Source organism: Trachurus trachurus (assembly GCF_905171665.1).
Source record: "Trachurus trachurus genome assembly, chromosome: 3".
Classification (NCBI taxonomy): domain Eukaryota; kingdom Metazoa; phylum Chordata; class Actinopteri; order Carangiformes; family Carangidae; genus Trachurus; species Trachurus trachurus.
Window position 1 is genome coordinate 7,862,438 of NC_139893.1, and position 12,549 is coordinate 7,874,986.

The following is a 12,549-nucleotide window of genomic DNA, read 5'->3' on the forward strand; positions in this document are numbered from 1 at the left end:
CTTGTATACATATTACAAGCATCAGGCTCTACCCTTTATTGTCAGTCATGCAGGAGACTGTGTGTGCAGGAGTTGCTTGTACCAACAGGCAAGCTGAAAGCGCAGCAGCATTGAGCTCTATCCACTGGAATGCATGTATTAAGAACAGGGCTTAGTGCATGCCTAACCTCTGCTTTCCTGTCCCTTTGTCAGGGGCTGTGTGTCTGTGTCTGTGTGTGCGCGTGTGTTAGAGACAGTGAAAAGTAGGTCACAGCCTCTGTAGTGCAGAACTAGCATGTGTCCAACAAAAGCCGTCCATTACCCTCTGTCTGTTTGACTCGCAATGCATTGCAATCACAAAAACAACAACAGCTAAAAAACATGTCGGTTTTCATGCATTAAACTGGTAAAGTCCTGATAAGGGATATCACAGAAACCAATATTATGGCACCATGCCCATGGCAAAATCCTGATGGTTCTGCCAGCACTTGTTTGTTTACACAAACTTTAAACTGTCTCCTACAACTTCATATAAACAGTGTGTTGTCAAAAATGTGTTTTCAATGTCCTGAAATGTTCCTGTTTGCCTTTCGCACTGGCTGTCATCAAAGCTACACACAATGTTCACAGAGGCTAAAGTCTCAGCTAACAACTCAGAACATGAGCTGTGTCCTGACAACACTACTTAGCTTCAATCATGACCTTGCTATCAAAATATAACAATACACTTTTAGGTGAATATTTGAACTCTTTTACCATACTGTATTTAAAGGTTGGGTCTGAAGTTTTGTGCCCAAAAATAAACATTAGACTTATACAAATGAAATCTGTCTTAATCATCACCTATGGGCTTCTAGTCCTGTGTGGTGGTGGCTGTGTCTGCAGCGCCCCCTCCCCCTGCCTGTATTTTGGTCTTTTGCTCTGTTTTGTTGTGCACAGGGACGTTTTTGGGGGGAGAGCGAGAGAGTCTGTGTTTTCTCTCCAGCCAGTGACAGAGCTACGTGCAGCAGAGTAGGAGGCTCAGGGCCGCTAGCCGCACTAGCTGTCCCTGATGCTCCTCTCTCCCTCTCAGCAGCAGCAGGCAGGACTGCAAAGAAATAGAAATACAGTCTGAGTGAAGCGCTGGAGCTGTGGACCGATTCCCGACCGTCACCGACAGCTAAAGCCTCGACTGGTAACAAGTATTATGGCTGTTGTGGTGAGCTAGCTCAAGGCTATCTCCGGCTAGCGGTAGCGGTTAGCATCCGCCGCTAACACCCGCTTCCCAGCTCACCACAACGGCATAACAACATAACACCGGAGGCTCCCGGTGTTGGTGACGGTCGGCTAATCGGCCCACGGCTCCAGCGCTTCACTCAGACTGCATTTCCTTTCCTTTGCGGTCCTGATAACCGCTGCTGTCAGGGGCAGGAGGCTACACCGTTGAGCCCGAGAGGAGGGGCCCAGTTGAAATGTTTTGTTTACAAACTGCACCGAACAAAACTCCAGACTCTACCTTTAAACTACTGCTTGGACACTGATTATGTGTGTGTGTGTTTGCAAACTGCGCGTGCAGAATTTTATTTATGCATTTCCTGTGATGTTGAATATGGTATTGAGAATTGAGGAACATTGGCGCTGACACAAATTTCTGATATTTTGACATCCATGGCCCCGGTCATATGAAATTCAATACTATAAGCACATAACCCCACTGTTGTCGTATATCTTCATGTCACAAATATCCGTCGTTCCTGCCACGCAAGCAAGTTTCTACACCAATCAGAGTCGTGGTATTGTCTACATGCCGCAGCTTGAGGAAGGACATTTACGCTTCTCACCCCTGCTAGCAGGGAGTTAAATGGCCCTGGCAGCGTTGAAATATGATTTATAGATACGATTTAAAGCTTTTTTACTTGAAAGATGTGATCATAGAGTGCACTCAGTGTGGAGGCACATGAGTCCTTGAGGGTTTTTTTCAGGACGTTATAAATTTCACAGTGACGTTGCAAAAAAATTTGAGAATATATTCTTCAGTGGCGTTATTAAAATGTGTGAAATAACACGTTGAAATGTGGTAAGGAAAGTCACCAAACGAGTGAATATGTGTTGTTATGAAGTCAGCGGCCCTATAATGATCGTTATCTGGACTGCCCCTGGCCTCGACCAGCAGCTGCAACACTGTCTCATCCCCCTCTTCTTCTGCGCAAATTCATCTCTGTGTCTGACTCTAACACTCCTCCCACCCTCCCTCCCTCCCTCCCACCCCTCTGTGTCTCTGTGCCTGTGGCTGTGGCACCAGCAAGAGCAGCTACTGTTTACCTCTGCGCGCTGCCTATATCTGCTTACTGTCAGAGGAAACCAAGGAAACTGATCACAAAGCTTATTATGGTGCCAGGGAGTGGAGTACACACTGTGCATATGTGCCTATTGGGGGGGTAGACACACACAACACACACGCACACACACACACTTTGTAAGGACATTTGTTGACATAATTCATCACAACTAAATGCCTAAACCTCATCCAAACCTAAATCTAACCTGAACTCCAGAACCAGGTCTTAATCCTCATAAACCTCTCTGAAGATGTGACGACTGGTCAAAATGTCCTCACTTTCCCAAAATGTCCTCACCCCAGTGAGGTCTGGTCCTCACAAAGATGGAAGTGCACACAAACACACACACACACACACACACAGGCACACACAAACCCTCTGCCACTCTCCCCCACCTCCCCCTCTCCCTCCCCCCTCTCTCTCCTCATGTGATGCCAGTCACATGGTTTCCAGGCAAGCAGCTCAGTAAATCAGAATCAGACTTTTATTTTTAACTGCTTTAAATCCTCCACCTGGTCTCCATGGTTAGCAGAACTGACTGAGGTGTCTGGTGATCACTCATCCCTTTCTTCTCTCACTCTCACTCTCTCTCTCTCTCTTTCTCTCTGTTTCACTATGTGCCTGTCATAGTGTCACTTCCTTCCAGCCTCACGACGCCACATGCCATCATATCCGTGTACCGACCCGCTCCCTACCTGCGTTTCTGACAGTGCCTTGCATTATTTTGAGGAGAATGAATTCAGAGATGTACTAATGCAGAACACTTGAAACCAGTGACTAGAAGAAACCCTTTTTTTTTTTTTGCATTCACATTCTTCTGTGCTGTATTGCTGCTATACTTGAATGAGATTGTAGAGCAGAAACTGTTGCATAATAAGCATCAAATTTTTATAACATGACTGAATAATGAAGTCCTGCCACACTAGAGCTCAGCATCTGCACCGGCTGCTCTATCAGATCTCCAGAAGAAATTGAATACTACAAATGTGTCAACCATGTTTAGCACAGAGCATCGTTATAAATATCTGGTATCAATCGTGTAGGTAGAGATGTCTGTCTGTGTGTGTGTGTGTGTGTGTCTGTGTGTGTTGGAGCACACGGCTGTGGACCCGAAGCTTTGTGTGAACTGTGAACACTTTTCTGTTTACCTGTTAGAAATAGTCTGCTGTGAGAAGTCGGTGTTCGTTTTTTTGCATGTCACACACAGGCGTTGTGTGTAGACGTGATGTCCTGTCTGTGCTGCAGTCGGCAGCAGCGCTGATATCTCTCTGACTGTTATCTTTCAGCAGATGAGCTCAGAGGGGAGATGTCTGTGTTCAATTTGGTTCAGATGAAAGGCTGAAATTCTTGTAATCACACCTTCTCCACTGTTTCCCTCACAGCTCCCCTTCTACCTCCTCCTCCTCCTCCTCCTCTTCCTCCAAAGCAGGGCTTGTTCCTCAGTGGGGATTAGTGTGTGCGGCAGCTCTGAACAGGGAAGTGGGCCCTGCCAGTCACATTACATAACTCGCCCCCGCTAGTGCGGCTCGGCCTGGCCCGGCTGGAGAGACGACTATAGAGGCTTTGTTTTCCCAACCTTCCCTTCTTCCTCCCCTCTGCTGCTCCTCCTCTTCCCCCTCGGGCAGGCTGCATACTGATGCCTTATAGAAGGAGTCTGTTTGCAGGGAACAGGCGAGCCACTGTGGCGTGGAGTGCAGAGAAATACGCTAATAGCGAGTTGAATGGCAGCGAGCTCGCATCTTATGCAGAGGAATTTGAGGTCTGCCATAGGTCATACAGTTTCAGGGAGATGGGAAGCAAAGGGGAATGCAGCACTATGCTTTACTGTCTGCCCAGGGGTTCCACATCAGCATGCCCAGTGTTTACACAGAGGGTTAGAGCCCTTCTGAGGAGTGTTTAGAGCTCTGCAGAATTTCTCAGGGCTGACGGGTTTGAGACGGTCTGTAACTTATTCCCAAAATCCTTGTTTGTGTGCCTCTGTCCTGTGTAGTTCATTCGACCACACACACACGCGTGCATGTATGCGTACACATGGCTCGTCCCCAACCTGGCAGCCTGCCACTGTGTTAGTAGGGTGGGAGTGGGAGGCCAGCGTGCTCGGTGTAATGGAGGTTCAGACCAGTTAGCACTCTGGGCGAGTAGAAGTAACTGGTAGGTGTGAGAGGGAGCAGGATAAATAGCAGAGCACGGCGTCGGCGGCCTCACGTACAGCATCTTGCAGCACCGAGTCCTTTACTTGGCTCACTCCTCATTTCTGCATTTGTCCTTCTATGGAGTCGGGGATTTTTGCAGCTAAGTGATGACACATGACTTAAGTAGTGACGGAAAGTGACTCAATACATTAAGACACCTGGTGTTAGGATTATGAGGAGTCGCAATGTCTGCTTTTAACACACATATATGTTCCCTGTTATTTTAATCCACATTTGCAAAGTGGTTGTAATACAGTAAGTATAATCATGGGAGGAGCATATTACACGTGTCTAGTCTTTTATCTCTCTGTTTGCCTATCACACATTGTGGCTAAAGTTAATGTAATTCATTATGTCGTTCCATGTGGTGAATTAGTTTGAGCATATCTTTCTTATTTGTGGTTCTTTAGGCTTTCGGTTATTTATATCTAAGGATGTGTATATGGGTCATGAGAGTCATCTATCATTGCGAAACATGTTGGCATTGTTTACAAAGCGAAAGAACAGCCAACCAGTTTTAATGTTGTAAACATGTCATTTTACATGCACGCCCCTCCCCCCCTCTCTCTGTCCAAATATAAACACAATTAATGCCGCTTAATAAATGTGGTTAAAAATAGTAGTATCTGTGCAGCTGTATCTCCTCCATGAGCGAGCGCAGGATGTCGACGGTTGGTTTGCTTTCATCTGCTCTCGCTGGGAGGTCATGGTTACTTCCCAGACACTGTTTTCCACAAGCTTAAGTACACGTTAATACACGCACGCACAAACAGGATCTGTACCTGATGGTTAGACTGATTTAGACTCTCTGCAGCTTTTATAATGTTGGTGGTCTATGAATTGCCGTGAATTTTACCGTCTACTTATTCCTTCAGTGACAGAAACCCTGTATTTTTGGGGGAGAAAAAGAAGACATTTTTATGTTAGTCTGCCTGTTGAGTCATATCCCCTTTCTTCTTCTATTCTTGAAATTCACATTAATCTTAAACTTCACTTTTATATCTACCGCAGCTCTGCAGCAGCTCTAACTTTTTCTTTCTTCTTCCTTATTTTTGAGACCAGAAGATCAGGTTATATTCATGGGAACTTGTGGTAAACGTCGTACCACTCCTTCACTTGTGCTTTTTCAGTTTCTTGTAATTGCTAAAGGGAGAAATTTGGTTGGTTGATGTACATTTTTACAACACAGAATCTCTCACTTTCAAAATAATACCGATTTTGTAAATACATGCAGTCACTATTATCTGATTATGTATGTACTCATTTCATATACATAATTTGATGACATCATTTTGATGGATGGTCATCTATAATGTAGAATTTATGCTACCGTTGTTCTGGGCCAGTTCGGTGTCACTTCTGATAAAAAGCCACGTCCGTAGCGCTCCCACTCTAAATGTAAAAATGGAGACGGTCGAGGGCTGTGCGTCTCTAGTTTGAATTTGTGTACTATCTTGGCTTCACCGCTGCATTTGGAGATGGGCTCTCAGTGCGTCAGCCATGAGCCAAGTTCCCATCAAAGAGTAGCTGCTACACCAAAGACTGTGTTTAGATGTGACTGCTAATTTTAGAGCTGCTAGGCCCTTGTCCAAGGTGGGGGAGGATAAGATAACATTGAAGTAGCCCTCCCTCCTTTACACAGTTTGGTTTTGATTGTCTAACCAATAATCCTCATCCAGCATCATCCAGCAGCCCTCATTTCGCCCCCGTGGATAAAAATGTTGGACGCCATCGATCGTATGTGTGTGTGTGCAAATTTTATTCCAGTTTTCCCAGCAGAAAATCACACAACCACCTCCTGTCATAGAAGAAATTGACATTTCTATTGTTAGTTACACTCATGTCTACCACCGAAAACAATGGGAAGATAACACAAAGAGACACACACTAACTAACTGCCTTATATGTCTCCACTTCAGCGTTTAAGAGCTCAGCCTGGATTAGCAGCTAGTTTGGATTGCTAAAATTAGCAATGTTTTTGACTGTGTCGAGTTTCTACTGGAAAGTCTGCTCTTATCTTTTGCTGTATTAGAGTGCAACGCTGGTGAAAAGGCCCCTTTTTCTAGGAAGGCAGTCAGGAGTCACGACCATGCAAAGGGCTATTAAAGGTTGAATGAGTGCAGAGAGCGGCTAAGATCACCCCCCCCCCCCCCCCCCCCCCCGCGCTCTACTGTTTCTGGCCGTAATGGCAGCGATAATGGACTCTCTTCTGATTTGTTTATGTCAGAAGGGCATCTGGTTTCAAGGAAATTCGGCCCTGAATGGTTGTGGATATGTTATTCGTTCATTTATTTATTTATTTTCTGCCAGTGATCCAAATTCCATCAATTTGAAATTGTGCATGCACACACACACACACACACCCATAAAAACATGCAGTTACGCACCTAAACAGCCTGCAGAGCACGTCAAAGCAACACACAGGCCATGTGGCAGAGCTGTCCCTGTCTGGCCCCACTCTCCTGTCCCTCTCGCAGCCACAGAGCAGTGACCTTGGTTTCAAGTAGCTGTGCTCTGTTAGAAAGCCAACACCTCTCCCGGGATGGGCTGACCTTGTTGTCTGACACACTGTAAGTCTGCACGCCCCTCTCTGTCTCTCTCCCTTATTCACTCATACGCACCTCAACATCAGCAGTCTAAACAAGTCCCTTTGTGTGAACCTCACCATTGCCAGTCTGGTGCACTGTGTTGTATAGAAGCAGGAGCCTTTATAGTGTTGTTCAGCAGGTTTGGGCTTCTCCCTTGCCAGGTGTTCCTTCATCGCACAATCTCTCCTCTCTGTGACAACACACTCCTTTATGGTGGTGTTTGCAGCAGCGCACACTGTTGTCCCCTGCCTTTATGCTCCTACCTTTGATTTCCTGCAGCTGTCCAGCTGTGCACAGTGCATGGATGTGTCTCGGCATGTACTATATCCATTTCACTCTTCACCGAAATGGAGCTCACATGCACCCAGTCTTCCATCCGTCAGGCGTTATCGCTTCTGTTGTGGCCCTCTCACGGATGTTTCAGTGTCGCAGGTATAGGTGAAATTAGAGGGGACAAGTATTGCTGTCGTTGCAGGAAGTGGTACGGAAAGCAAATTAGAAGTGTATGATCGGTGTTTACGTGCACCCAGGGTGATTATAATCAGAGAAAGAAACATCCAGTTATTGACAGTGTTTTGTAAACATGGCAACAGGTTGTTGTATGTTATGTCACGTCATTATCAGCCAAAGCGAAGCTCAATCTTTCAATTTACCCATGATGCTGTCTGAAATGCTTAAATACTAAAGCACCGGAGGCACGTCAGCTAGGTTCCTCAGTCGTCCATCTCGCGTGGGACCGACGGTAAAGATGAGCTTACGTAACGGCCCGCATTTCACTTGCACCATATATACACATAAACAAAAGCTGACGTGTATATTTACACTTTAAGTCAAGTCAAGTCAGAAGGAGGGAAAATGTTCCCAGAGATGCATCAGAAACGCTCCTTTGACCTCAGGGCCTCTGAGTTGGTGCTTCAGCGTTGATGTTTGACTGACAGCTGAGCCCACAGCTGCACGGAAACAAACTGGCTGATAACTGCAGCTTGTCAAAAAATGACCCATACAATTTCAAAACTTTGAGGAGCATTTGATATTTGCAGGTACAGTAAGATGTGGATGCAGCTGAACAGTCGACAACTAGCTGAATATCTGGTGGATGTTCCTTCCCTGGGGTTTATTTGTTTGCTACCGGCAAAGTAAAAACACCAATTATACGTCCATGCTTACAGACCGAGAGGTCAGCCATATATCTTCACACTAAGGACTGTGGGCACAGGCAGACAGCAGTTACCTTTGATTAGACCAAGTACTAATATATTTTTGACCTTTTTTAGGCACTGATGACCGGATAAGTTTATAGAGGACGTAAGGAGGAGCTGCACATCTTGCTCTCAAGTTGAAGTATTCACCAAGTCATATAAACAAGTGGTATTACAGTAAACACATACAGTAGATGTTTCCCTTTTCTGTCAAGGGTTATAATAAAAAAAAACATACAGGTATTTGTGTGTATGTATGTGTGTGTGTGTGTGTGTATAGTGTTGTGAAATGCTAAAGACATTCTCAGATGTTGACTTGAATTTATTGGCCACGTCTTTGGCCCAGGGCATGAGGATCTGGTTGAAGGCCATCTGGAAAACCTTTGCCTCTATACAGAAAAGCTTTGCAAAAAATACGCAAACCTGTCAGCATTGTGGTTTTTGATGTGTGCAGTCCAGTTGTGTGTGTGTGTATATGTGCTGTGTGTCGGGCTGTAGGCTGTGTAAAAGTTGGGCCGGGGCCAATAGCCAACCAGGAGGACAGACAAGGAAGCAGATGGATGTGTTTGGACTTAACCCTTCCCACGCCACTTCATCCTCCTCGCCCTCCTCTTCCGACCTGCACTCCTCTACAGGGTGAAATGAAGGGAGGCTGTGTGTATGTGTATGTGTGTGTGTGTGTTAGGTGGTGGGGGTTGGGGTGCATATAAAGCCACTAGCACCAAGCAGAGAAAAGCAGGAAGACAGACGGAAACCAAAGAGAAGCAAGGGAGACTTTGCCTCCGCAGACCTTTTCCATCCAGAGCCTGTGTATGCTGCTGAATTATGCTGACATATGGCTACTACTGCCACGGACGAACCGCTCTGGTCCTCCGCTGCCTCTTTTCAACTCTTTTTCCCCTCTGCTGCACTCCACTGTCTGCTGCCACGGCCAAACCAGCACTTTGCTTGTTTGTCCCGGGAATGCCTTGCCTTTTCTGGGATACAGAGTCACCACACCCTGTGAGATCCACTGGGCCGTCTGCCGACTTTTTTTAGCCACTCGGGCTCCCGCTCTCTTGCTGTGGCTGTCTTTCAGTGGTCGAGGTTTCACCTGCAAACATATAATTGCTATTGGGTCCATGGTAAAATCCCTTTTCCCCACCGCTATATATATGGTGCACTTTAATGACCATTTCTCTTTTTTTTTTCTCTCAGTGAGAGTGACTGGCAACGTAATGACATAATATGACAAAAAAGTTGATGTTCATTGAATTGTACAAGCGAAGCGATAATTAAAGCAAGATTATCTAACTAACTTTTCCTGACTTGCAGGAGTCAGGGTAGACTTGTGTCACATTTGGTGTCTAGATACATGTTCAAGCCCCTTGTCCGTAGAAGCACATTAATATTTGATGCGCATGCATGCCCTCAATCTGAGGTGTTTGATAGTCACAGATTTGGCGCAGGAATCCAGGGTCCCGGTTTAATTGCAAATCAGCGGTTGCTGAGTGAAGTTTCTGGAAGACACCCTCCCTGCTAACCAGCAGACTGTAAATAGAAAACCCCCGAGGGAAGATCAATACCAACTCTGCCTGTTGATGAAGGGGGAAGCTCACTGTGTGAAAGAAATGCACGGCATGCTTTATGGACTAAAGGAGCCCACATGGTATCCAAAACATGGCACCATCCTTTCCCCTTGTTATGAGCGGTTGGGTAGTTTTGCGCTTTTGTCTTTATTATTTTTTAGCTTCCAAGTTAATGTCAGATTCTTTGAGGATGGCAGCAATGCACTGACTTTTATTCTCACCTCTCTATAACGCACTCTTTGCTGCACATCTTTATGGACCAGAGGCGTGAGGCAGCTGTGGGCCAGTGAAATGATGCTATGTGGTGACAATAGCGTGAGTTCCTCTTCCAATTCCTTCCAACCACCCATCCATTACCACCACCATTACCAATACCGACGGACTACAATTCACCTCCTCCTCTCTCCCCTATTGCCTTCTCCCAACAGAATAGAAAACTGAATGTAGGAATGGGGAGGGGGTGGGTGGAAGGACGGACATCTGTGGCCCTCTGTCCGACCCTCTCTGGGCTCTACTGCCTCGGCCTTATTGTTCTCAGGGATGTGGAGAACCATAACAGAAGGAGAGCAGGAGAGCTGCAGTCCAGTCGAGAGAAAGGGGGCAAAGGGGAGGAGCAGTGAGGGGCAGCTTTTGTTTATAGGAAGAAGAAAAAAAGCGTCAAGCCTGTAGTGTGGATGTTTTATGGGATGGAGGTTCGGGGGGGGATGGGAAGATGGGGTTTTGGTGGAACTGACCTCTGATCTCAAAGACATATTCAGTCAGTAAAGTTCATCCTCTGGTTTCTGTCTCTTATCATTGTCCCCCACCAACCAACAAACGAACAAACTCCCATGGACGCAGAGAAGAGTTCTGCCGGGATCATCACGCTTCTTATTTTGGCGCTCTTTGCTTTCAGGGCAAAGGTCGCCTCCTTCGTGACCTTTGGCCAAAACTTAATGGCTCCGCGCTGATGGCCTCATAAGTCTCACGTCCTTTTAAGAAGCTGTTAAATAGGAAAATAATTAAAGTTACAACCTGTTTTCCAACTTCTCCACAGTTAACAAAGTGTTTTTTTGTGTGTGTGGTGGGGAGAGGGGGTTGTGTGGTTGTTATGCAACAGTATGACTGAGAGGTCATCGAGAGCTGCAGCTATAAGTCAGTCACCAAATGTTGGTGTTGGAAAATGTTGTAAACTTCCTTCAGTGTCATCTGGGGTTGCCATCTTTTCAGCTTGCATTAATAAGAAACCGTCCTCCTTTATGTAATCTGTCACAAATGTTTTTGTATCATCTGTAAAAATCATGAGTGCTTCCATTCACATTTTTCTCAATATAGCGTATGGAGTATTTTCCTCTTCCGAAAAATGTGACAGATGGTTGGTCAGATACTTTGGTTGTACTACGTGCATGATGACTGAGAAAACCCCCGGTTTTCCCCCACATGGCACATCAGAGGCCGCTAGATGACCTTTCACCAACCTCGTACACTTTTTACACCGAAACTGGAGCACATGAGCAGGTTTTCTTCTTCTTCTTCTTTTTCTCTCTACTCGACCTACAGCCGAGATTTCACAGGAAATGATAAAGAAATAAGAGGGACACGGAGATATTGTAAGCAATGCCTTCCTCCCTCATTATTACACGTCTGCGTCTGATGTGTCAACATTTCGTGCTGCGGTGAAACCAAGGGTAGTCGTCGGTTTGCTCCTCAGATGTTGCAGCACAGGGCACCTCAGAAATTACAGCTAGGCCTTGGTTTTAATCACTGCTGTCCTGCCACTGTTTATGTCAATTTCCCTGTCTCATCCATTGTCTGTTTCTCTCGTCGTCTTGTCTCCCTCCTCTTCACTCTTTTGGTCTGACACCCATCTCTACCTACACAGCCGGTGTTCACTGATTCATTTGCCCATTAAAATAGCGCTCCATTATCATTTGCTTCCACAAAGCGGCTACTTCAGTAAAGCTTTAGTGTTTTTTGTTTTTTTGCATGTCCAAATGTTTCACGAGTTGCTGTCTTGCCGTTTCTGCACCTGATTTTCACCATGGTACCACAGAAAACCATAATTGCCTCGCTCATTATCCACCTCCCTTTTTATTATCATGTTTTCGTCTTGGACTTGCCGGGGCAGCGTGGCCTGTTGTCATTACAACATGGATGTTGAATGACAGTCCAAGTAAATCCTATGCAAGTGTATCTGTACAGTTCTCTCAGCTTGTGGTAGTTGTGAATAGAGCATACTGGCCTGTAGTACAGTACGGCCGTGGTATTTGTTTGTACATGACGGTGCAGGGCTGTGAAGTGAAGGTACAGGCCATTTCAGGCTGTGGCACCAGAGCAGGAAAAACGTCATCATTGGTTTTAGCATTTTTATAAGTTTGTTTATTAAAAAAACTGAGGTAGTTCCTGTGCTTCTGCAATTTATATCCTTAAAGTTGACTAAAAACACAAATGCAAGTTGATTAGAAGGTCTTTATTGTGGTATTGGCTTCGTCAGCATTAAGCAGAAGAGATCACAGAGAGCTGGAGGCGAGAGAGTTGGTTTCTTCATATTGCTGAGAGACAACACCCAGGCGGCTCTGAAGACATTTTTGTCATCATTTTTTGAGGAGCTTTGATTTTTTTTTTTTCATCCACGCCACAGTGCAAAACTAGCATTTTAAGATCAATCCACTCTGGAGATTATTTTCAAAACACACCGTGATGTGTGTGAAAACACTTTGACCAGA

General features: G+C 45.6%; 1 protein-coding gene across 2 annotated transcripts in view; it reads left to right on the top strand.

Annotated features, from left to right (window-relative positions):
- The window catches only part of ankrd11 (ankyrin repeat domain 11), a 110,542-nt gene that overhangs the window by 30,912 nt on the left and 67,081 nt on the right, over nt 1-12,549 (top strand). The gene's annotated exons all lie outside the window — the stretch shown is intronic.